This window comes from Condylura cristata, unplaced genomic scaffold (assembly GCF_000260355.1).
Source record: "Condylura cristata isolate star-nosed mole 26May11 unplaced genomic scaffold, ConCri1.0 scaffold00014, whole genome shotgun sequence".
NCBI lineage: Eukaryota > Metazoa > Chordata > Mammalia > Eulipotyphla > Talpidae > Condylura > Condylura cristata.
Window position 1 is genome coordinate 4,851,020 of NW_004567115.1, and position 27,786 is coordinate 4,878,805.

Genomic DNA, 27,786 nt, shown 5'->3' on the forward strand with positions numbered 1-27,786 from the left:
TGTAGATTTTTGGGAGATATTTTCACCTTTGATTAAAAAAAAAAAAAAAAAGATGACCTGTATGTAGCTAGATTATGTGAACATATTCCTATTGTCAGTGGTTATTTTATGCCACAAGAATAGATATCTGAAAACTAACTAAAATTAAATCTCACACACACAATAGAGACAGAAGTCTGGAAAACACCCTGATTTTAATAATGCTGCTTTCTGGAAGTTAAAATCAGGACCGGCCTGGACTCTGGCCTTCATGTATATGAGGTCAGATCATAAACCTTTGTTGTTTTTAATCTGTTTGCTGGGTATTCTTTAACCTGCAGATGAAAACATCTGGCATTTACATATTTTTTCCACATAATTTAGATCTTGCTAGAAGCACACCGTTTAAATTGTTTCTTTAGTGAATGAGAGGCACCCAAGGTCCTGAAATCGGCCTGCTCTAAATGGGTTCTGCCATCCACCTATAAAGACAAAACATGTTCTTAGTGCATAAGTCCTTCAATAAAAATTAATAATTTCATGCAATTTATTGTGCACTGGAAAAAAAGAAAATATAAAGAATTTGGTTAAAATATTTTCTCCACTAAGCACCCATCTACCCATCCCCTCGTGGGTAAATGTCCAGTCAAAAGGGTTCACCCAAATTAAGGCCAGTGAGGACTGAAAGCACCCACAAACCTAAGGCACCTTCTGGTAGTGACCTGTAGGAAAGGGGCAGAAGGATTCAGGCAATTCCTGAACCCTTGGAATGGAAAAAATCAAAAATCAGGAAAAAATCAAAATACAGTCTTTCACCATTGATTGTGTCTTTCAAGTTTCTTCTTTCATGTTCCTCAAGTCCCTAGTACAAAGGCCAAGGTCTAGAAGCATGTGCAGCTTATTTGTTCCATGACTCTGCTCCATTGCCTCCTCCAAGGCTTCTTCCTAGTTTCCCCTTCTTTCAAATTCCTCTCTCAGTCCTTTTCAATTTTCCTTAATGCTCAGGCACACCCTTCAGGTGAAACAGGGTGAAACATGGTGAAACAGGGAACCTGGAAACCCCCACACCCCATTTCCAAGGTGATTACTTTTCCTGAATGATAGAATATTCAGCATAATCACAATAGACAAAGACTTGTATTTCTCAAACGACATTTTTATTTTCTTTATAAGCACCTGTAACAGATACAGGTTTAATGGACTCCACCCCTACTCCAGATAGTGGAACTATAAATCCTATCAATACCAAGGAGAAGCATGCTGGGACGTGAGGGCGGAGCTGAGCAGCCAGATTAGGATAAAACCAAACATGTGGGCTCTGGACCTCTTTCTTCCCTGCAGTAAGCACACTGATTTCTTCCCCAATAGCTCACACTTTCTGGGTCCACATCTCCTGAAAGTCTACTACTATTTCTCTGAAACTCTATTCTATGTATCCTCTGTACAAGAACAGCTGCAGGTTTAGGTCTCTTTTCCTCTCTGTCATTATAAATTCTAAACACTATGTCTGTTAACTGGGATGGACACATCTCTGTGACACCATCCACCTTTGTTAACTTTCTTCTGATGTCTGGGGCACTATTCATAATGAATGCCATTGTAATCACATGAGCATTTTCTGGGTTTATATCCATGTGAATGGCATAAGTCTGAATAATTCACTTGAGGAGCTCTGATGGATCCTTAGCTCTCTGACCAAGCTCCAGAATTTTATTGAAATTCTTCTGGGAATCCCCTGCTTCAGCCATACCAATAAGCACTTTGTATAACTCTCTAACATTTCGATTCCCCCCTCGGCCAATTGGGATCTACCATCCGGACAGCCACCTCTGGTTCTGGGGATTCTACATCTCAAGAAAGCCTCCTTGGAATTCTGCTTATAAGAAGGGACAGATCTCCTCCAATTTAGGAAGTCTGCAGTACTAAAAGGACCATGTAACCAAAAGTACCCAACAAGTTGTCCACATTCATTTAAACCCACTGGCATTCGAATGCCAACTGGCATTCGTCAAAGAGGGAACTTCCCCACTTTAAGGTGATCCTTATTGCCAAAATTGGTACCTTGTCTAGTATGGGAAGGAGAAGCCATGTTATTTTCTCCTCCAGGGGTTGATGGAGGCTGTGAAACCTTAGGAGCTTCTACAGGAGGGGCATTGTCATGCAGAGAGGGATATTGTGCTGAAGGATTTAGGGTGTTCAGCAAATAATAATCCTCCTCTTCCAACTCCACCCTCCTGCAGTCCTCAGGGAAAGGCTTATCTGGCTGTGCCATTATCTGAGATTCCACCATATTCAATTTATGGAGGGCATCTTCTATCTTAGTTTTCATACTTTTAAAACAGAATCAAAAGCAGTACTTTTTCCATTTCTTATAGCTAGCACCTCATCTCATATATTATCAAAAGGTAAATCAAAAGCAGTAAGTTTTTTTGTAATCATAACCTGTATGTATCTGGTCCTGCATAGTCTGAAAGGCTGTGTCAAAAACAATATGATTTTCATTTTTCACACTGTTAATAGCTGAGTTAAGGACCTGTATTTTTGCGGCTGCCTGCTCTCATTAAGAGCCCGCATTTGCTGTCACGTGCCCTCAGTAAAGGTCTGAATTTGAAGTTGCGGTCTCTCATAAAGAGCCTGAATTTGTTGTTGCATATTCTCAATAGCTGAAGTAGAGCATTTGCCTCTTACAGAACCAAACTATAACAAATAATGCTGACACACAACACCAAAAAGACACCCAGAAGCACAGATTGTAAAGTAGGGATGGCTTGTAGACCACCCATATATGTGTACAGAAGCAAAATCATTTGCCACAAACTGGGTTTCACCAGATTATTGATGTTTATAAAACTGGTGGTAATATTCAAAAGAAAAAGGGTACTGAGACTTAAGGCCAGAAGAAAACTGAAAGAACTCAAGCTATAGATAAAACTCCTCACACTCTTGGTGCTAAACACAAGCAAGAGCTGAACACAAAGAGAAAAAAACAAATTTCTCAAGACCTGAAACAAAGAAGCCACATGTCCTGCAGACCTAATGCGCTTAAGGTGACCAACACAAAGTATTTGGACTGGTCAACCACATGTGTAACTTAGTCATGTTGGGCATCAAACTGAGGGAAACTGGGAACCCCACACCCCATTTCCAAGGTGATTACTTTAGCTTTCCTGAATGATATAGCATTCAACATAATCACAATAGACAAAGACTTGTATTTCTCAAGTGGCATTTTTATTTACTTCACAAGCACCCAGTTATCAACAAGATTTAATTATAATAAAATGATGACTTGGGCCCTCCCTGGTGGAGCAGCCTATTAAAGTACAGTATACTACAAGCCAGCAACAGCTGCTTCAATGTGAGTTTGATCCCTGCCGGGAGGTGACCCCCATGGCACAGCAGAATTCTCTATCTTGCCCACAGCTCCCCTCACCAGTGTACTTCATTGATCCACCTATTCTGCTCCCTACTCTGTTTCTGGTGAATTCTCTCACTGCCCATACACCACTGGCCTGTACCCCAGTTCTGTATGTATGCATAAATAAAAATATGTTTAGAAAATAAAATAAAATGATAACTTAAGTGACATTTAAACTGAAGTGATGTGACTTTTTATAAAGTGTCATACTTGGAAATGAAAAAGGACCGGTAATCTTGTGCAGTTAAACATTAATATCTTGCTAATCCTGGACCTCCCTAGTAATTCAGAGTTTACTGAATACTGCTAATAATATTCTAGAGTAATGTGTATCAATAATACTGTGTAAGAAATACTTGTACCAATTTACTTCCAAATGAAACAGCAAGATATTTGTGCTGGGAAACTTTCACTTATATTATGACAAAGAAATTGAAGAAGTTTCTATTTCAACTCAATTGATGAGTAATTCTCAATTTGCATTTGTTTTCCCTGAGTATTCATCCAGCCAGTCTGGAAGGGTCCCTCTGAGGTCTAGTGCTATGGATAGGACTATGCCTGTTCACTTCAGTGATTAGCAAAACTCCTAACTCCAACATGTTTACCACTAAGTCAAATGTCAACTCTGTGTACTAATACAAATCACACAGAGGATAGGGGAAACAATATGCATTTGGTTTAAGTGAAGAAAACAGAAAATCTGTCATTAAAAATGTCAGTACCAGGGTTTGTTGTCTATTTTATCTGTTACAGACCTTCATACATATTGTAATTTGAACTGCAAAATAATTGGTTACAATAGAAGCAGGAAACATATTACAGTGTAGAATGTATGAAATTTATTTTTCAGAAGGACTGGGAAATGAAATATTTTCTTTATTTGTAAAAGAAGTTAAACAATTTAAAATTTTTAAGACTGTATGAAAAAACTTCAACTCAGATTACCATAAACTGAAAAAAAAAAAAAAAGAAACAAAGAAAATCAATTCAGAGACCAGACCAAGTTCTATTGTTACAAAAAAATTCATTTAATATCTCCATTTGATTCAACTGTTTGTTGGGCTTGTTCTCAGCATTGTGGATTTCCACGCTCACATCCTCTTCCTTATGAGCAGATTAGGAAACAATAATCATGTCTTTCTTTCACAGCTTGCAGACAAAAACCTGGATTTCATTTCCTATGATTGAGTGCATGTTCTTTACAACAGACTGAACCCCACTGACCAGAGAAAAACGATCTTAAAGGGCCAGGAGGCAGAAGTGGACATAACTGCTGAACTAAATGGACTGAGACTAAATGAGTATGTTGTTTTCCAAGATAGAGGCAAGGATTTATGACAAAAAGGAGAGAAAACAGTTGCTGAGTAGCAAAACTGTCCACTATCATCTTTTCTGTTTTAACTGGAGTTGAAATGAAACTGATATGCATTACTTGGATACACAAATAAGTTACTTAATTGTCAAATGACAAAAATTACTTTGCTGAAAATTGATGTAAATTACTAATTTTTTATTGTAAAGCCAACACAAAATAATTTATACATATTACCTAATATATCATCCTTTAATCAATAAAATAAATAAAGTCTATCATAGCTTTAGTATTACAAAGGTGTTTTTATAGAAATATAGAAGAGAACACATGATTCCAGATTAACTAATTGATGAAAAAGTGCTTACATTAAATGGTGTTGAACAACAAAATGGAAGAATCAAACATAAAATTATATTTTCTTGCTGTGAAATAGATACAGAAAATGTTAGAAAGGACTGAGGTGTAAATTGCCACTTTCAAGGAATTGTAGAACTTAATTATATAAGATTAGAAAACAACATGAGTGACAGAAACATCAGCTTCCACCTCAAAAAATAAAGCAAATGAAATAGAATTGATAGTGGCAAACAAGGTACCAGTTTCTTAAGAACAGAAGAATAAGTGAAACACAAATTTCTATGTTAAGAAATTGTGGAGTCGTTAAAACAGAGATAGAATTTTTAAACAAAGTAGGTAATGAAATCACACAGACCAGTGTTTAAACCCCACTCTGCCATTTGCTGGGTGTATGACCAATTACTAAAGATCTTCTATGGCTCAGTTGTTTTATCTGTTAAGGAAGGTTAGAAAATCCTATTTAAGAAATTGTGAGAGGACCCTCTCTGGTGGTGCAATGGGTTAAAGCACAGCATTAAGAAGCCAAGGCCATTTCAGCATGAGTTCAATCCCCTCGCCTGCCCTGGAGGTGATCCACATGGCAGGGCATACCTCTCTCCTGACCCGCCCACTGCTTCCTTCAGCAGTGCACTTAGTCAGTTTGCCTGTTCTGCTCCCCAATCTGTCTCTGGTGAATTCTCTCACCACTCCTGCACCTCTGGCCTGTACCCCAGTTAAATTTATTTTTAAATAAATTTTTAAAAATAAATAATGAGAACTAAACAAGACAATGCATTTGAACTGACATGTGGGATACATGTCATTATTATCAATAATTATTGTTATTGTATGAATAATTACATGAAAAGAAAGATCTTGTGCTGGGCTCTTTGAAGAACATGTAAGCATTGCTTTACTACATTATTTCAAGCAACATGCAGTTTTTGGTCTGACTTTTAGGAATAAACACAGAATAAAGACAATGCAAGCAGAATCTTGAAGGAAGCAAGTGACAATTAGATAACAGATTCATATTCTATTTGATTTCATGTTGACTAGAATATCATATGGTATTCTGGTAGGTCTTGTCCCAGGGCTCTAGGAGACAAGAGTTAAATATGTTTTTACTCATAACAACCTAATCATATAATCGGATTAGTTTTTTTTTTAATGAAACTTTGTTTCTATCCTACTAGGCTGACTTTTTTACATAAACAATCAAATTCTTACACAGAGAGAAAAAATTGTTTCCATAATCCATTTTATGGATAGAACACCCCTTTTACCTCCACAGGCTACAAGCCTGTAGATGTTTAGCCTTGGTTCAGATGTCCATCTAGTTACTGTTTCCTAGTTAGCAGAATCTAATTTGGAGATCAGTCAGTTGTAGCATGGAGTAATTTACAGAAAGAATCCTGTAGATGAGGACTATGCATATAAATTAGGAAGGGAGGAATTTCTTATGTTATATGAAGCTTGGTTATCCAGGATGCAGCAATTAAAACATTATGTAATAAAATAATAATATTTGTCAATGAAGTGAATAGTATGGTTATCAATGTGCTGATTGCATCAAAGGATGCACAGATGAGACAGGTCAGAAGGAGCTTGTTACATTTATCCTTATAGGATGCCTGAAGACTTGATCCAGCACTGAAAGAGTGGACGTGCAGAAGATAATTTCATCTGAAGTATCTGAATGACTGTGACATGGTTTGATAACTAACCAGTGAAGTGGTAAAAGGTTTTGTTTGTTTGTTTAAGCAGAGTGATTAATACACTGAAAGCCTGAAAAACCTCCTTTAACACTTATATTTTGACTTGTATTAACTGTGTAAACCTAAGAACTGCAGCCTTTTCATACCTCTAAAATGGAGTCCTTTGCAACAGCAGCTGTAGTAGGATGAGAGGGTGTAAATGAAATGATAATCCCACTGTCTTTTAGCAAGTGCTTGACTCATATTACATATTTTCATTAACTCTATAAGAGAATGCTGATGACGCTAAGAGGTCTAGACCAAATTCACCAAAGACCCACAGGCCTCAGAAGGGACATTGATCTTAGTGGAAAAGATAGTGAGTTCTGTTATAGATGCTTTATGTGGTATGTAGTATAAAAAAAAAAAAACTGCTGGAAAGACTATGTAGGGACTGCAGTCACAGAAGGCTGTTATCTTGGAGGAAGACAAGAAGAGATAGAACAAGAGAATGCTGTGAGGGAGGTAAAAATGATGTTGTTCATTATTTTTCTTAAATAAAAAAAAAGAAAAAATTGGGATCAGAGATGAGAACTACCCATTCTCCCCAGCTAAAGGTTGATGAGGCAGGTAATAGAACAGAAACTACTCTAGAGAAATTTTCCAGCCTCTTTTATAGGAACATTAAGTTATACATTACTAAAACCTTACCTGAACTATGTTTAAAATTGAGCCCTCCCTGGTGGCCAAACAGGTTACAATGCAGCACTACAAGCTCGCAGCAACTGCTTCAGTGCGAGTCTGACCCCCAACCTGGAGGTGATCCACATAATACAGCAAATCTCTCCTGTCTCGTCCGCTACTTAGCAATGTACTTTGTTGATCTGCCTATTCTGCTCCCCATTTCTGGTGAATCCTCTCACAGCCCGTGTACCTCTGGCTTTACCCCATTTCTGTACTGTGTGTATATATATATAAACTACTGCCTGGTCTATAAGTCAGTGTTGTGACTTCACTCTTGTTTTTTCCAATACTTCACCGTGTAACTACCTGAAGACATCTTGTAAAAACAAATATAAACATAATGTTCATGATTTAAACACAATTGCTTCCCTTATGTCTTAGATGATCTCAAATCTTGACAGAGATTACATGGTCCTTCACATCTGGTTCCTATTTACTCACTCTCTGATGGGCATGCTGCACAAGACATACTGGACTCTTTCCAGTGTGTGGCTAATCCCTAATCTCTCCCTCACTCCTGGTCTTATATATACCCCAGACAATTGTTAAGTATTCTACTTAGGCATTCCTCAAATTTATCTTAAATGTTATTTTCCAGGAAGTGCTTACCTTCAAATCAGAATAGGTCTCCAATGATATCCATTCTATGGTATTTTGTGTCTAATGACACTTAGAATTATTTACTTCTTATTTATCTTTCTCATTAGGCTTCAGACTTATTGAAGCCTGGGACCATGTCAGTTTTGCTCACACGCAAAGTTACAAAAATAATTAGCAGGATCTATTATATAGAAGGAAAAAAAAATTATTGGCTAAATTGAATTTTGGGAAGAATATTATCAAGCCAAATGATAACAACTATTGATATTCCTTGGGAAGTGTATTAGTCATTTTAGCTATTTGTCTGTAAAGCCATTTACATAATATGAAAACTTATGAAATATAAGTTAAGAAAATTTTATGTATATGTGCATTTCAAATCAGATGATAAATATTTATATGCTGTATAAAAGAGGCATGTTTTTAAGATTGAGTTTCCATATGTAAACTGGCTTCATAACTATTTAAATAATTTTAAAAATATACGAAACTGTTTTCTGAAATTATAGTCTCTTTATAACTAATTTCTTGGCAAAAAAAAAGAACCTTGCTAGAATTTCTTCTGGATACTTTCCCAAAAACTTCTCTATAATGCAAATGTTCTCTGTACATTGAATTAATACGATTTTTCCACTACAAAAGAATTTTCCTAAGAGGAAGAATATGCTGTTTGATTTGGTGCTGGGATATTTCCACTGAAGCTAGTAAAACAGAAATGGCAAGAGAATGTCACAAATGCAAATGTTGCTTTATTGTCAACTATGAGCCAAATGGTATGGTATGAATGACAGCTATGGGTGTTTGAAACTCAGAGATACAGGAATTTCCTAACAAGTACATACCCCAGATACTCAAAGGTCATTTCACTTCAATCCTAAAATAACAAAGCCTAAATTATTAAATAGAATTTATCCCAGACATCCAGAATTAGACCAGAGCCAATTAAGTGTTTAATGCTATTGGGTATCATGAACTAATTCTCCCAAACTCCAGGGACAAGTTTGATTCTAATACATTTTTAAAAATAGGAAGTAAGAGACAGATTCAGAATATTTTATTGTGTCTTGGGTTATTAATTGACTTGAATCTTGTCCTTGTGGGGGGATGGGTGAAGGCAGTTGATAAGAGCAATTGTGGTATTAAAAAGTCACTTTAAAATTAAAATTATGGCTTTATATAACAATTAACTGGCACTATTTCTTTCTTTCTTTTTTCTTCCTTTCTTTCTTTTTTGGAAATTCAAGCTCAGTAAATGTTCTTGGTTAGCAAATTAAAGATACCGTTTTCCTCCAGTTTAATGACCATTACCACTGTGAATGAGGAGAAGGGGTTCCATAAAGTACAACAGTCAGTCACTCAAAGCTTTCAATGTTAGCCTAGAGTGAAAATTTCAGATTGAATACAAGTTTACATCTAAACCTCCAGGAGTATGGTAAAAGCAAGTTAAAGTCAGAGACTAGAGGACCCATGTGATATTTAATCCAGAGTTTTGGATTCATATCAGGGCAAGGATCAAAGGCCTCTCTTTGATATTTGGAGAAAAGAAAAACAAAGGAAAAGTGACTATTCCTACTTACATTCCCAAATACCCCCACTCTGGTGGCCTTTTCCTGTTAACATCTTGAGGTCCCAACTGCCAAGGCCTTTCACATTTCCTCACCATGACTCAGTAATTGCAATTCTTTAATGTCTAATGTTAACACTGCTGTGGCATTATCTCTGCCTGATGAGGATGCCTGATGCAGGCATCTTTTCATCTTTCCAGTGCCTCCATTCAACTTCCTCTGTCTAGCAAGAATGTAAGTCTTCTTTTCACAAGAATGTAAATCTTCTTTTCAAGAACATATATCTTCTCAGCTTAACTCAGTTCAGCTAGAAACACAGCATGGGTGCTGAACAACTGATGTTTAAGACAAAATGACACTGGAAATGTATAAAACTGTCACCTACTTCTAAATTAGGAGAAGTTTATTGGATTCAAGAAAAACTCTTCACCCTACACTCTAAATAGTGCTGACCAAGACTGCCAATAACCTCCTAATATAAAAACAAAAAGTTTCTTCTAGGCATTCCATAACATGTCATTGTTGACCAAAACTTCCTGGAATTTTTTTTCCTTCTTTAATGTCCAGTGAAATGCACCTGGTTGTCCTCGACTCTCACCTAAGAATAGACCATTTATTCTCACTCACAAGTAAAGGAGCTTCCTCTCCTTTACCTACATATAAAGATGACATACTATATTCACTTATTCTCTCCTTTTTAATCCAATTTACTGCCTTAACTACAAGCATTGAGGTAGTACAAGTTGTTAAAAACTTCTCAGGACCCTCCAAGATGGTGCAGTGGGTTAAAGCATAGTTCTGCAAACTGATCACAACTGCTTCAGAGAGAGTTTGATTGCTGGTCCTGGAGGTGACCCACATGACACAGCAGACCTCTCCTGTCTTGCCTGTTGCTACCCTCAGCTGTGTATTTCAGTTGTTCTGCCTGTTTTGCTCCCCACTTGTCACTGGTGAATTCTCTCATCCCCCACACCTCTGGCTTGTACTCCTGTTTTGTATGCATGAATAAATATACCTTAAACAAATATAAGGATATTTTACCTTTCTATTATAAGATAAAATTGGGAAATGAGGAGAGAATATTAAATATTTTATTTCTACTTAATGAACATATACATTGAGGATAATTTGACTAATGGGGTATTAGATAATATAACTGACTACAAAGCAATTCTATAACAATAAGCTGCAGCAATTCCACTGTGTTCTGGGTTATATTGAGAAAGGCCAGGATTAATTTATGAGGCATGCACCACACTTAAATAAAGAGAATCTAAACCATATTTACAATGAAATGAAACAATTCATTTTAAATAAGTCATGGAGTTGCTGGAAGAATTACTTCTCACTATAAATTGAATGGTCAATATTCCTAATAGATCAGGGAAATAAACCCCTGAATATTTCAAAACACATCATACTAATGTTTAAATACTTTAATACATTCATTATTTTTAAAAAATAAACATGTGTGTGGGGTTGTGGGGCTTGGGTGTAGGTGTATATATATATGCATGTATGTGTGTATATGTATGTATGTATGTGTATATACACACATATAAACACCAAGGTGTATGATATGTATATGTGTGTATACACACACACACTCATAAACACAAAAATGTTTTTCAAAAACTACAATGTAAAGTAATGTACTAAGTATAGTGGAGGATTCAAAAAGGGCTCAATATCATCTCTACCTTACATCCCAGTAGAGCCACTATTTGATTTGTATAGGATGACACTTTATTCTGTGCAATGATAAAGTGTTTTGGGATGTTCAGAGTTCCTGTCACTCATCTATTAAATAACAGTAATACCCAAGGTCATCCTGTCCAAAGCCCTTCATACAGTCCCAGTTACTTGCTACTGGTAAGAACAGCCATAGTTCACATTTCCTGGACTAGAAGAAATCCTGACGATTTTCTGTAAACAATTATACAGTCTCTCTAGCTATCCCACCCACTTTCAAGAGACCATAGAAGAAACAAGGAAGGAATACTTTACATTTACTTTATTATGGTTAACATGCTTATGTCTCTCATATACCTAATTTTCAAGCTTACATGTAAATGGCAACAGAAAGATCAAGTACATAGTTTTCAGAGGAATAAATATTTCTTGCCATTGTGTCAGTTAATATAAATTAAGAAAACTAATTATCTGGTATAGACTTTATTATTAGATCATAGATATACAATAGGCTGCTTAATTTTCTTTCAATATAATGTATATATGTATATATTATGAAATATACTATAGTTTATAGAAAATTAGTTAAAATTTAATACCACCAAAGTAGGATATGTGAATAGATTTGTATATAATAGAAATGTGATTTTGATCAATTTACTCATATATATTATTTATTTAATTCTTCCAATGTAAAATATACTAATAAGCCAGAATTTCAATTTGTTCATATAGAGCAAAGCCTACCTAGGATGTGTTTAGGGCTAGTATGTTTGTGGGTGTTCCTCAGGCAAGTTTAATAAGTCCAAGTGATAACTAAAAGTCCATTCGCCTATACCTAAAAATCCCATCCTTTTCTTACCTACCCTGCTTTAATTGCGACTTGACCTGGATGTCAACCCTGCATCTCGTTGGTCCATTTCCAAGCTATGTTCAATATTTTATCTTTGTGGTGAATACCTTAAGCATAAACCATGATGATTCCACTCCCCTGTTTAAGTCTCCCCTGGGTCATCTCACTCTTCAAAGATAAAACACCATACAGATATTCTGGGAATAACTAGTTAACAGATAAGGACTCTGAAAGCCTCTGAATGAAATTCTTCAGGCTGAAAAGAAATGATAACAAATGTAAATGAGAAGCAAATACATAAAGAATCCTGGAAATGGTAAATATATTAGCAACACAAAATTATTTTCTTTGTTATTTTAGAATACACTAAATTTTTCAAACAAAAATAATAAAATTACTTTGTGGTATAAAATTTCCAGACAATATTCTCCACAAAGTGTCCAACAAAGTACTTGCAACCAGAATACAATCAAAGAACATTTAGAATCCTCTCACTGCCCCTACAACTCTGGCCTGTACCCCAGTTCTGTATGCATAAATAAATCTTAAAAAAAATTCACAAGGATGAACCACTTTCTACACCATGCACACTACTCTCTATGCAAAGATAAAAAGCAAGTGGATCTGCACTCAACTGAGATATTTTTATGATTCAAGCAATTTGGGAAATTGTCAGTTTGTATATATCTGTGCCTAATATACAATCTAAAAATATTACAAAACTATTGGAAAAGAATACTCAAATTAGTTTTATACATAATAGTCAAAAAGCTGGAAGGAAACAATACAAAAATCCAAAAACAGGAGAAAAGATAAACATTAAATTAATAATTAGAACTAACTGGTATTGATACAAATAAATGAATACAAGCTTCATTCTCAGAAACAGATATTATACAAAAGAAGACAGGCAAAAGAGGTGCATATTTTATTATTCCATTTACATGAAGTGCAGTTGTGGGCCACAAATAAAGTATGTCCTTAGAAGCCACAACTATGGATTCCTATAAGAGCAAGGACTGACTAGAACCTGGGAAAACAATCGTCTTGAATAATAGAAATTTCTCCTTCTCAGTTGGAATGACGGAAACATGACCCTAGAGATGTGTTGAAGCCATTGGACTATATTTCTAAAATGCATGCATTATTAAAAACTAAATAAAAGTAGATTCTTCTGAATATCCAAAATTTTTATGGGAGGTGTTATCCCATGAAATGTAATGGAATTCAGGGAATATGTTTAAGGTTTATTTAAAAATAAAGATCGTCAATCTTTATCTGCACCACAGAAGAATAATGAATCAAGGACTACATGTAAATATATATACATGTATATGTTTCACGGTCTCACTGGCACAATAACATTTCTGTTGATTCTACAAGTAAATATATAGTTAAAGTTTAGTATGTTAAATTATTATCATTAACATCCCATGATCTTATATCTGCATATAAGCAGGCAAATAATACAGATTTATTTATTTATTTGAATTAATTCACTAGTATTTAAGAGATAATATAACCATTATAACTTGAACAGAAATGTCAAAGTCTGCCAATATTGTGTGCCTGCACACAATATTATGTGACTGCTTTCCCTTCTAATGAATATATTTCTAAGTTTTAAACCTATTACCGGGATCTATGAGGTACATCTGTAGAATCCCAGGCAAATGAGAGCCATGTATGTACTAATCTGAAAAATAGAATTCAAACTTCAATATGATATTGTACAGCTCAGTTTGTAAAGACTTTTTCTGAAAAATTTGTGACATTCTGCTAATGAAGCATGAGTTGTAAAGAATGAGATGAACAGTGTTACTCATTTTAGTGCAGAGAACTCAAAATTTTCTGTCTATATATGTTATGTTAGAAAAACTAGAGGAATGTATGAAATAAGGCCAGCTTCTTAACAGTTAAGATCACGTCCCTTTAGGTATTAAGCTTGACACACATAAAAGCGCACACATAAACTAGCTGCTTCTGACGCAATCAATTCAACAAAAATGACTACTTCAATATTATACAGTGTTAGTCCTGCACAGGAAACCAAGATTCACGTTGAAACGATCAGATTGAAGACCAGTTAAACTTTCACTGGATGGAGATGCTTGAAGCCTCAATAGTTGTCACTATGTCTGTGGTGGTCAAAGTTCCAATTTGAATTTTTTTTCTAACATTTTCTTTCTTAATTTATTGTTTTTTTGTTTGTTTGTTTGTTTTCCCCTCTTGAAACAGTACTAGAGATCGGAAAAGCTCCACAATTTCATGGTGAACAAACATGAAATGCATGGGCTCCTGCAGTATGGAGAATCAAAATCTGTCTGTGGCTGACTCGGAAAGATGCCAGCACCACAGAGAGCGGGGAGAACATTGCTAGGGAAAAAAATTACTAGAAGGATGTCTTGTCACAGACCCTGACAGTGTCAGCCTAGACCCCGACCTTGAAGATATAACAATAGGATGCCCTTTCGCAATGTGGTCAGGTTGAGAATACTTAAAATAACTTTTGTCTGTCTCTGCATGGTCTAGGAGCGGCTCTTCCTCAAAACTCAATGTAAATGATGCTGATTCGTGAAGGATCACCAGTAAGAGGAGAAAGCAGGGCAGGATCCAGGAGGAATTTAAGGTTATGTCTTTTATCTGTGCCCATTATTGCTGAAGTATCATCCAGCATCATCATCTATGAGGATGCTACTCAGATTGGAAGAAAGATGAAAAAATTGTTTACCGAAATAATTGAAATAATTTCCTAAAATTTCTGCTGCATGAAATTTCTACTTACTATTTGAACTAAATATTTTCAAGTGAGTCAGTTCTAGCCTCCTCATTGAACTCCCACTCATTATTTCACTGGTCTATATCTTAAAAGAAAAAATCATCAATAGTGAATTATCAAAGAATTTTGGAGTTTTCACAAGAAAATTTAATTTTCCACAAGAAAATTAAAAATTACTAGTAGAATGCAAAAGATGTATCATGTTTCTACTCCAATTCTTTCTTCAAATTCTTTCCCTATGTGATTGAGAATATAAGTCTATCTCCAAAGGAAGAGATCAAGAGAAAAACAAAGAAAGAAGTTTTGAAGGTGAACAAAGGCTTCAAAATGGAGGTGTCTCCTGCAAACCTTTGGGGAACCTACAACAATTGCCAACTCCCAACTCCCAAATTTATTTAACTGAAATCATGATAATGTTCATTTCAGGTTCCTTCGCAAATATGCCCAGTATACAACTGATCTTGATTCTACCACACAGTATTATATAGTGACCTTTAGGGGAACTATATACAGAAAAACAAAATTCTTCCTGAATCCTCCAGAGAAAAGACTTTCTTTTATAGTTCAAAAATACACATTTGGACAAACTTCAGTATGAATATTTGATGTGACTTACTAAGGTAATGATTTCAGCCTTTGAGTCATCGACTTACTTTCTTCTTTCATCAATTAGGATATGAAATTTCTTTAGGAAAAGAGCAAGCCAATTTAGGAAAGTTTTTAAAGTCCCTCAAAATGATAACAGTTTCCTAATGGAGATGCCAGCTTTTGTCTCAAGCAAATGACTTAGCATATTTGGGGGTTAATTTTTCTCATCTAAAAAGTGGTATCAATTTTTCTCATCTAAAAAGTGGAATCAAATGGTGTTTCTCCAGGTTAGGCTCTGTGTATGCTAGTCCTGTGTGGTATAGAAAAAGCAACTGCATCATAGGAATTTTTCAGATGTTGCCGTTTGTAAAACCTGATTACTGAGTATGGGGTGAGGAGAATGTTTTTATACCGAGACTGAGATTTATACCTTTTGTATGTGAATTCAATCACAAATCTCTATGGTCAGCAGGGGCATCTCAGCAACAATTTCTAATAATAAAGTGGTAAATTAACAAAAACCTACTTAGAAAAGTTTCTGCTAAGATACAGATGAAAGCGATCACAGTGTTTTATATAGTAAAATATTAATCAATAAAATTTTCTTGTAAACAGTAAAAATATTGCAGTGTGTTTCTATGGGTAACAATCTCCTTGTTAGTTGGGATACTTTTTAAAGTTTTGAATATGTGACAAGAAGTTCTGTTGATTTTGGATACCACTTAGATTTTCAGTAATACTTGAAGAATATAAAGTACAGGATCAAAGAATTCTGGTAAACAATGCTTCCTACCCTGGGAGATTCACAGTGTACATCAGCAAACTGAAGGCTCTCTGTAAGCTGTGTAAACTCTGTCCTTCCCAAAAAGGTTCAGTGATGCCACACATAACATGTTCGTGCAACCCATGGAAATAACCTCCTCAGACCAGACTTTGGGAAACACTGACCTCAAATGATCTAAAAAAATCCGACACATATTATGAAATAGGCTAAAACTGAGTAGTTTCAGGTTTGTAGTATCTCAAAGTAGTACAAAACTAACTGAGCAATATTTCAATAGTTGTTAATAGTTTTCATATTACTGCTTTCAAACATGTTTTAATTATCCATTGCAAGTCCACAATATGAATTTATTCTAAACTCGTTTTATTATTCCACCTTGACATTAGGAAACAGTGACACTCTGAGACATCTGCAAATGATTTCAGTGGAAAATCATCTGACTTCAGAACAAAAGACATAACTGCTCTGCTTGTAAGATTTCTGTCCAGAGACACAGCATCCAGCTATGTCTAAACAGCGTTCATTCTTTGGAAGCTGCCATGCAGGATTTACCAAATCATGTACAGTGCTGTAAATCAATGCTACCTCATCAAAAACTAATACAATTCATAAAAAGAAAATTCTCTGTGCTTTTTCACATGGGCTATGCAATAACCACTCTTTTGCTCCAAGTGACTCCTGTTTCTTTCATTCTCTCAAGATTTAGAGAAGTTCTCTGGTGTTGAAAAACGCTGGGCACAATTAGACACTCCCAGTTTCCAACTGTGACTATCAATCAACTTGAGGGCCTTGAATGTTACTTTTGGCAATTTTATTTATCTTAAGAGAATGATAATAGCTATGCCCCCAAATCAGACACAGAATCTGCCTTCATCCCTGCCCCAATCTTGCTGTTTATACCATTGCCAGAATTGTATCACCTGAAAATGGAAAATTATGAATTCGCATTTACAGTCACACAACTATTATGTTGAAGGTACAATGAATGGTTAATGGCCTCAGGATAAGAGCCATCATCCCACAACCACCATTAACCACAGTCCTCTCTTCACAGTAGAAGCAGTGTTACAAAGACTCTGCAGGAGGTTTGTTTAGAGGGGCAGAGGGCTTTGCAGTGGATTCACATTCCTCTGGCAGAGAGACCTGTACTTACCATTGCACTTAGAAAAGCAGTTAGCCAATGAAGAAAGCTAAAAATTCACAGCACTTCTTCAATAAAATCCATTATCCACTGTCCACTTAGGAAGAGTCAGAGTAGAGGCAATGACAGTTTGTCCATCTTCTTTCAGCTGCTGTCATTTCAGTAAACCTCCTTTATGTATTCAAAATTAGTAGCAAGTTGGGCAACACCACTGTGAGTAGTGGATTATGGGGACACTCAGACAGCAAAGGAGCATATGAACTGGAATGGATATAAGATAACCCCCCTTATCACTGAATAGGCCGAGGGGTTAATTACTTTCTCTGAAAGAGAGGCTTCTAAGCAAGTAGACTTTTAAAGACTGAATTGAAGGTTATTAATTTTTCTGAAAAAATCCAGAAAGTAAATGTGTGTGCTACATGTATTCAGCAAAGAATGGCCACGTGTCTTAATAATTATTGGAACATGTTGCACTTTAAAAAAAAAAATAAACTATTTGGGGCCCTCCCTGGTGGTACACTAGGTTAAAGCTCTACACCATGAATCTCTCTGCAGCTTTTTCAGCATGAGTTGGATCCCTGGCCAGGGAGCTGACCCACATGGCACAGAAGACCTCTCCTGTCTCTCCCAATGTTCCCCTCAGCAATGTACTTTGTCAATCTGCCTATTCTGTTCTCTGCTCTGTTGGGGGTGAATCCTCTCACTGCCCCTGCACCTCTGGCCTGTACCCCGGTTCTGTATGCATAAATAAATACATTTTTTTTAATAATAAACTATTTCTTACTATTTCTTAAGGAAATTATGTGACAGAGCATTGAAACTTGGGCATCAAAGAAGCAGAAATCATTTACATTAATTACCCCAAACTTATTTGTCAAAATAAGAAATTGGTTGTTCTTTCTTTTGGTGTTGCATAGAAAGAACTTTCCCACAAATTATGGTGGCTTAGTGTGTAGGGAGGGTAGTCTTGAGTGTTTTAGTTAATGTATGGTTTGTTTTGCAAAGACTTTTGAACACTTTATGGAATGTACATGGGTTTTCAAATGCTTTGTTTGCTGTAGCAAGACACTCAGCATAATCATTACCTCCCACTGTGGTTTCTATCTTTCCTGCTGCTGTTCCTATGTGCATTTCTTTTACATCTGACAGACGTTTTGCATTTTTAGCCTCCCTGACAATTATGTAGTTGGTGAGCAGCAACCATTAAGTTTAGGTGCATTTAGTTCCTACTTAGTTCCAATTATATGATCTTGAAACACTTCAAAGGTAACACAAAGTCAAGCATTACGACAATATAAAACTGAGAATTTAAAAGGAAAATAAGCTATTTTGAGTGAAGTAGAAGACTAAATAGCTCCTTATGGAGTTCTTTTTTTTTTCCCCCCTCGTATAATATACTTCCTTAGAACAAATGATTTTAAAATAATTGATTAAGTTGCCATTAAAAAGCATATTATAGCAAAGACTTTGTCAGAAGTCACAGTTTCTTTTATAAATATTAAATATTAATTTCTCAAAACAGAGTTATATATGGTAACTCGAGTCATTCTTATCTTTAAAACCTTACAGTCCATATTATCCCATTTTGAGACTCAGTTCAGCATCTTTTTAAACAGTTTATTTTGTAACAAAACTCAATTCGTGTAAAATTACAACTAAATTGTTTTCTACTTTAAGTGTTTAACTGAAACCAGAAAGCAATATATTAATATATTATAAACATTAAATATATTAAAAACACTTATTTCCCTATTAAATTGCTTTTCCTATTCAACTTTTTGTTAAAAGTATTTCTACAAAACATGGAGTGATAAGTAAGGAAATTGTCATTAATAATAATTATTAGCTAGTTCTAATTCCTCAAATGTAAATATAAAAGAAGTTTGAATCTCATATAAACTGTATGTTGCATATAATTTAGATATCCATCGTATATATTTACAAGTATATATATATATATATATACTTTTTCCTTTAATATTAGAATTAGAGCAGTACAGTTTTAGAAAAATATATGAAAAATAGAAAATAATATCTTATTTGGCATTTTAAAATTAATTGAAGAAAATTTTATGGGAAAAATGTGATCTTCAATTATATATTTCTATCAACAGTGTTAAATATATACGTATGTATGTAAGTATATATATATGTGTGTATATATATATGTACATGTATATATATATACACACATATATATACTTATATATGTATATACTTATATAAGTATATATATATACATATATATACTTACATACATAAACCTTACAGTCCATATCATCCCGTTTTGAGATATATGCATATATGCATATACATGTTATATATGCATGCATGTATATGTATATAACATATATACATTGTGTGTGTGTATACAAGTTTGCAATTAAGAAACAGGTGATCAGGCCCTCCCTGGTGGCCCAGCAGGTTAAAGCACAGCACTGAGAATCTAAAGCCACTTCCGCATGAGTTCGATTCCCACCTGCCCCGGAGGTGACCACATGGCGTGGCAGACCTCTCCTGACCCACCCGCTGCTCCCCTCAGCAATGTACTTCGTCGATCTGCCTGTTCTGTTCCCCACTCTGTCTCTGGTGAAGCCTCTCACCATCCCTGAGCCTCTGGCCTCTACCCCAGTTCTATATGCACAAATAAATAAATAAATCTTAAAAAAAAAGAAAGAAAGAAAAGAAACAAGTGATCAAACCACAATGGAAGTGAGAGACTGCTTCCTTTGCCATTTCAGTATAGAGGAAGTGCTTGAACTTGGCAACGACTATCTGCACTTAAAGGAAATAAATTATGTTATCAAAATACTGCAATCTATGAGAACTTGGGGGCATCTATAACAAGTTCTTATTGTTTAACATGCACCTTAGCATAATAGTTATTTTTCTTAGTGATCCTTATCAATCATTTCAAGGAATTAGCTGAACAACAACAACAAAAATAGAAAAATCAGGCCCTCCCTGGTGGCGCAGCAGGTTAAAGCACAGCACTGAGAAGCTAAGGCCACTTCCGCATGAGTTCAATTCCTGCCTGCCCGGGAGGTGATCACAAGGCGTGGCAGACCTCTCGTGACCCGCCGCTGCTCCCCTCAGCAATGTACTTCGTCGATCTGCCTGTTCTGTTCCCCACTCTGTCTCTGGTGAGTTCTCTCATCCTCCCCATCTCTGGCCTGTACCCCAGTTCTGTATATAAAAAAAAAAAAACCTAAAAAAAAAAAAAAAGAAAAACAAAAAGAAAAAAAAGTTTAGCAATGTTATTGAACTATTTTCTAATGGAAGCCAAAATCTTATCCTTGAATTTTATCCTTTATCCATGCTGATCTTTTTTTTTTAATTTGCCTTCTCTTTCAAACTTATATATGATTATATCTTAATACTTATTAATTATATTTAATAGTGTATATTTTGATAACGTATACTAGCCAGAATCCTAAGTTTGTTTTGATTTAGTTTTGCTTGTTCCTTTGTTTTGTTTGTCCATGCTCCACAATTAGGTGAAATCATCAGCTACTTTTATTACCTAATAAACCCCATAAAGGTGCCATTTGTCTGAAATAACAAGAGGTCATCTTTTTTAAGTTACCATGTCTTGTTGGTATTGTTTAGGTATTGAGGTGTTTCTCTAACATGGTAATTGTAAATAGTGCTCAGTGAACCTAAGAATGCATGTATTCCTTTGACTTTTTTTTTTCATTCTTCAGGCAGACACCCAGAAGTGACACTACTGGATCTCATAGTAGATCTATATTTTGATATGTATTTTGAGAACACGTCATGATGTTTTACACAGAAGATTCACCAGTCTACATTCCAATTATCAGTAGGTGAGGGTTCCTTCCCTACACGCCCTTATAAACATCTATTTCTGTTCTATTTAATATGGGCCACTCTCAAAAAATGGCAGATGGTATCTCATTGTGGTTTTTGTTTACATTTTCCTGATGATTAATGATAATGAGTATTTTCATATTCCTGTTAGCCATCTGTATGTCTTTGGAGAAATGTGTATTTGGGGTAGTTTGTGATTCCATGAAAATTTTAGTAGCTTTTTCTAGTTATTTGAAACATGCCTTGAAACTTTGATAAGGATTGCATTGATTCTGTACATTGATTTGTGCAAGATAGTCATTTTAAAATGTTAATTCTCCCAGTCCATGAATAGGAATATTTTTTCTATTTTATTCTCTTTTCCCTAACATATTATACTCATTCACATTCTTAGATAAATTTATTACTAGGTATTTTTTTTCTTTTTGATGTGACAACAAATTGAATTACTTTCTTGATTTTTATTGATTTATTTTGTACTCGCCACTTTATAGCAATGATTTATTCCTTCTAATAATCTTTTAATGGAGTCTTTAGATGTTTCTATGTATAGTCATATCATCTGTAAATGATTTTTTTTTTCAATTTGGATCTCATTTGTATCTTTCTCTAATTGGCCTGGCTATGACATCCAATACTACATTGAGAGTTAGTGTCAAAAGTGGGCATTCTTGTCTTACACCTGACATCCTGGAACAAAACCTTTCAGTTTTCACCAGTGATAATGATGCTAAACATGAGCCGGTCCTTATTATGTTGACATATGTTCTTTCTATCCTCGATTTTTGAAAATTTTATCATGAATAGGTGATGAATCTTATCAAGTGCTTTATTTATATATGCTTTATCCTTTGATGTGGTCACATAATTTTTATCATCCCTTTTGTTGAAGTGGTGAATTACATTGGTTTATTTATGGATATTGAACCATTATTATGTCCCTGGAATATATCTAACTGGTCATGGCATATGAAATTTTTAATGTATCCTTGAATTTTATTTGCTAAGATTTTTGTGAAGGGTTTTTACTTCTAAGTTCATCAGGTTTATTGATCTCTAATTTCATCTTTTGTGTGATGCTCTTTTCTGCTTTTGGAAGCATTTCGTCCCTCTTTAACTTTTTTGCAAGAGTCTGAAGATAAATGTTAGTTTGCCTTTGAAGCTATGTGAATGATCATGGGCAAGGGTAAATATTTTTCTTCATCCAACATCAATTCGAATTTAGGACTGTACATCTTAAATTTTTGATCACTGGTTTCATATGCACAAAATACAGAAAGCATCTAAATGTCATCTTGAAGGAGTCAATGATTCACTTCTATAGATTCCATTTTAATGTTGTAACTAGATGTGTCAGTAATTGTCACTAACAAGTTAGTTGTAGATATTACTTGGGTAATGGAGGAAGTTATAATGAAAAGCTCTCAAAATGGAGACACAAATTACTGCCTCAACTCTGTAAATATAACTTTAAATATAGCTTAACATATACTAAGCCTTCCATATTTCAGATTTCTTCATAGCAAAGACTTCAAAACAGATTAAAATTCTATAGGAGTGCAAGGAGAATTCCATAAGCAGGCATGAGTCAAGAATGTCTGTGTTTCTTACTGTGTTTCCTATTATTGTTTCACCCAACAATTCCACGAACATGTTCATGAAAAGAAACCATCATCATCTGAACTGAAACACAAGTCTATCTCCTCAGGCACACTAGCAGACAAAGACAGGATCATGAGAGGCAAAATTAGGTGTGTACCACTTTTTTGTTCTCCTTACACTTTGGTGAGTGATGTGTCAGAATCTTATCCCTCATCCCGCCTCTTACAATTCCAATACAGGCAGGGGCTTTCCATACATCCAAATTAAAAAGAAAAAAAAAACAGCATTTAATCCTATTCTAGTATAAAACTACCCTAACCCTGTGTTAAGTGTCATGAGAGGCTTGTACTCAGTAACCTTCGATTTCAGTCAAGAATCTTTCTAGTATGGTAGAAAAGCTGAAATGCTGTTTTCTGAGGATTGCAATCAATTTCTCATTTTCTGTATTTTAATTTTCCATTATAGTTATAAACTTCAAATCTTCACTTGTGATGGAAAGCAAGCAACTATGTTATGCAAATGTAAACTCAGTAAATGCATTTAAAGCTCAGTATTTAGCAATAAAAGTAAGAACGTGGTATATATTTTTGTTTCCTTCATTTTCAGAAAGGAAGTTCTTACTTTTAATGAAGTGCTATAAGACCACGTACACTGAATGTCTCAAACAGGCATTTAGAGAAATAATGGGTCAGAATGGTGTTTTATCAGTAAAACACATGCCATGGCTAACTCAGAAAGAATGCATTAGCTGAAACAGATGTCTTCTATTTAAGATGATTTATTAAGTCAGTTCTATTAAAAATAATCATGTAGAGTTTCACACTTTATATTTTGAGACTTCCTTTCACTACGCATAATGCCATAAGTTAATACTTTACATGAACATTCATTTCCAGGAGACTCCTCTTGGGTAACGAAACTATAGTAAATTCTAACCTCTGGAAGAGAAGAAAATTGTCATAAGGGATAAGAGTTCCTACCTATTAAAAATGGATTGCTCTTTTATTTTGTTTTAGTGGAGGTTAAGAAAAAAAAATAAATGGCACTTTCAGAATATTTATTGAGACATAGTACAAAAACAAAAAGAAAGATAATTTCCCCCAAATGTATGATCAAAATACCTATGCAAAATTAAATATATTATTCTACTGAGTAAATGAATTATCATGCAGGAACATCACACATAATGAAAGGTGATATTATAGTCTAAAAGAGCCTTTCAATCAAAGGAAGGCAGTTTGTGAAAATAAAGGCATGTATATTCATGCGTGCATTGTCACATTTTTACAAATAATTTTATATTTTCTCCTACAACACTCACAGAACAGAAACCAATGAAGGATCATGTTAACAGAAGAGAGTCTGTTAAAAATAATGGCAAATGGATTTGCACTTCTTCAATAGTTCTCCCATCCCAACTCTCTTAAAAGGGAGAAACATAGACACAAAACTATTTCTTGTGAATAGGGGCCCAAGGGGAAATCTCACTTTGCATGGTGCACTCTTTCTCTCAATCATTCATTCAATAAATACTTATTGATTGTACATTATGCCCCAAGCCAACTGATGGGGTTTGGGGGTATAGAAATGAATGCATTATAATCCCTGCTTTAAAAGAATTTATTATCTAAAGGGAAGAAAAATCTACAGACTATTACAACAGGTCACACTAAATTTTCCCTTCTTAATACCATATTCTGTGGTAGCAATTCAAACTGCTTAGGAAGCTTAGAATGAGAAAAGACCAAAAAGGGCTATGTGAGGAAGGAGCAATGATATCGGTATAAATGCTAATTTTGTGTATCTTTGTAGATCAGGAGATGGAACAAAACATTTCGTTATTATGAGCCTTCTCTCCACTCTTGTATTCTTCATCCCCATCCCAATTCCTCCAAATATAGGCCCCCGATGTCCTAATTTCTGCATCCTACAGATAATTCAGTAAAAATAAGCAACTAAAATCTTTCTGGGAAAAAATCAATCAAGTAAAACATGCCTGCAAGTCTGTGTTACCCAGGTACTATTTGCGTTCTAAATCCAACTTCAGAGGCTATTTTTAAAAAGTAGAAGTTTTTTTTTAAAAAAGTAGAAGTTTTGGCCCTCCCTGGTGGTGCAGCGGGTTAAAGCACAGCACAAAGAAGCTTAAGCCACTTCCGCATGAATACATAAATAAATCTTAAAACAAAACAAACAAACAAACAAACAAAAAAGTAGAAGTTTCACCTGAGCCATTAGGACAGATAACAAATACCAAATTAAGATTTGTTGAGACCAACAAATAAATATTCAAAGGAAATTCACAAATAAAATATAAGTTTAGAGTGGTGTTTTAACTATATCCAAATTAAGAATACAAGAGTCAAGGGATAATTTGGGGAAGAATTTGTAAGAGAAATTTACATGGCAAGAGGGACTCTCTAAGAACCATGGGCAGGATGGAAAACTCCTCTTTAACTCAGACAACACAGAGGAGATTGAGGTGGACCACTCCCTACAATGAAGGCCACCCAGTACTAGTGTTTGCCTTCTATCTAAGAGGGTGAATAAGCAGACAGAGGCCACTTTGACAGTGAAGAGGGAAAGGTTCTTCCATATGGGGGTTACTATTCCTCTCAGGATTGGCTCAACAGCACACAACTCTTTGGTATTTACCAATGGCAAGATGCAAGCCCCTCCCCCCCCCACACACACACACGAAAAGCCAACCCAAATAACAGGACTACTGTGAGGTGTGAGGGATAACTATCTGGAAAGCCACTGAACTCCAACAAAGCCAATCTAGCTGAAGAAGGGCTGTGAAGCATTGGTATTCCCAGGATAGCCAAGAACCAGAGGAAAAGCAGTGCCATCAAATCTACCCTGATGGAAAACTACAAAAACACCTTGCAGAGAGACCATTAGTATGAGGCTGCTGTCAAGCCAGAGAGGGAATGCTAACTTGTGTTCCACCAATCATGAAAAAATTTCTTTACCCTTCTATTTTTCAGCATTAGGACAAAAACAAAACAAAGCAAACAGGTGAGAAAATAATAAGAAAAAGAAGAAGAAGCATGGAACAGGATGCTAAGAAAAAATGTCCCAAACTTGGGGAAAAGGACAAAAGAAGATTGAGTACATGCCCTTTTATAACACACAAGAACACTAACAGGTTTACCCAAAAGAAATCATGATTCCATTTTACATCTCCATGGATTAAATCCCAAATTCTGGAACTGACTTTACTTATAGATTTCTGCCTAGGAGAAAAATATAACCCAAAAGGTACAGTTCTAGGACAAAAGCCTATTAGAATTTATAAGTTCAGCTCAACTTTCTTTTCTTAACTGACTATATCTATTCCACAAATGCCCTGAAGCCATCTTCATCATTGTGCTGATTTCCTCATTAATGATTCACATAAATTGTTCACATGTGCTCACTTTTTTCATATGTGTAATTGTGTAAGAGTTAAATTTGAAATGTCTCTCACTGTTTTTCATTGCCACCACCAGCAGAAATCCAGTCAAAGAAAGAAGATTTCATTATAATTCAGCTCCATCATTTGCATTAGTACATGACTGCTCCCTTCTAATTTCTAAACTGAGGTCATATGCATAATGCAAAGTGACTTTAAAAATTTCAGCAACCTGAGAATCAGCAAACTGACTCATAAAATATAATGAATCAGTCAAAATTACCTTCCCAGAGAAAGAGGAATACCTCCTCTTGTATTTTTTTTTTAAAGAAAATAGACAATATTGTCTAAAATTAACTTTGGTAAAAATCCTGAGTGCTACTTCTTTCTTTTTACAATAATTTTTGGATGCTAAAACTACAGGAGCATTGCAGAGAGGTTTACATGATCCACTAGGAAGAAACCAGAATATACATTTCTTTCTACCAAAGACAAGCCTCACTTTTAGTGGAGTGACTTTTTTTTTATATAATTGATATAGGATTCTGTTAAGTAGAGATAGCATGTTTAAATTTATGAGGACTATATATGTTAGAAAATATATTCTGTTGAATCGGAAATTCATAAGAATATAAAAAACAAGCTCCCAAAGTAATAATTTTCATCAGGAAAATTTCATTTGAATTCCACTTCATTCAAATTATATCAATAATGTATTTCTTGCATAATTGTAAAAGCAGATGGGATCTTATTATAGATTTTGCATAGCAACAGTAAGATTAACTATAACCAAAATTGTGATGACCTATAAAACCTGGCACAGCTTGTGCTATATAAGATGTTAACATTTTAACATCCCAAACACAAAATGTAAGTGAAATAAAATGCAGAACTACAAACTAATAAATGAAATTTGTTAGAACACACTTTCATTAAATATGTAAACTAAACATAACCTTTAAACATTATACAAAAAAAGTTAACAAACTTATTTCAATAAAAGTAGTAATTAATAAATTACTAATATCCTCTAAGAGTAGTAAAGAATAATAACTTCATGTTAAACATGGTTTACAGTTCAAATAATAGAGAGAATAATCCCTGGAATAGAATTTGAAGTTTTGGTCTCTGTAGATTCAAGATGATCATATAATCAAGTTCTTTTAAAAAATAATAATAGGATATTTCTTTCCTTTTTTCTTCCTTTCTTCCTTTGTTCATACAGAACTGAGGTACAGGCCAGAGAGGTGCAGGGGTGATGAGAGGATTCACCAGAGACAGAGTGCAGAGCAAAGCTCACAGATCAACAAAGTACACTGCGGAGAGGAGCAGCAGGAGATCTCCCTGGGCCAGGCATCAAACTTTGCACCGAAGTGTCTGTGGCTAGCTTTGCGGTACTGTACCCTAAATAGTTGAGCCACCAGGGAGAGCCATATATATAATCAATATCTAAGCTCACTCCCTTCTG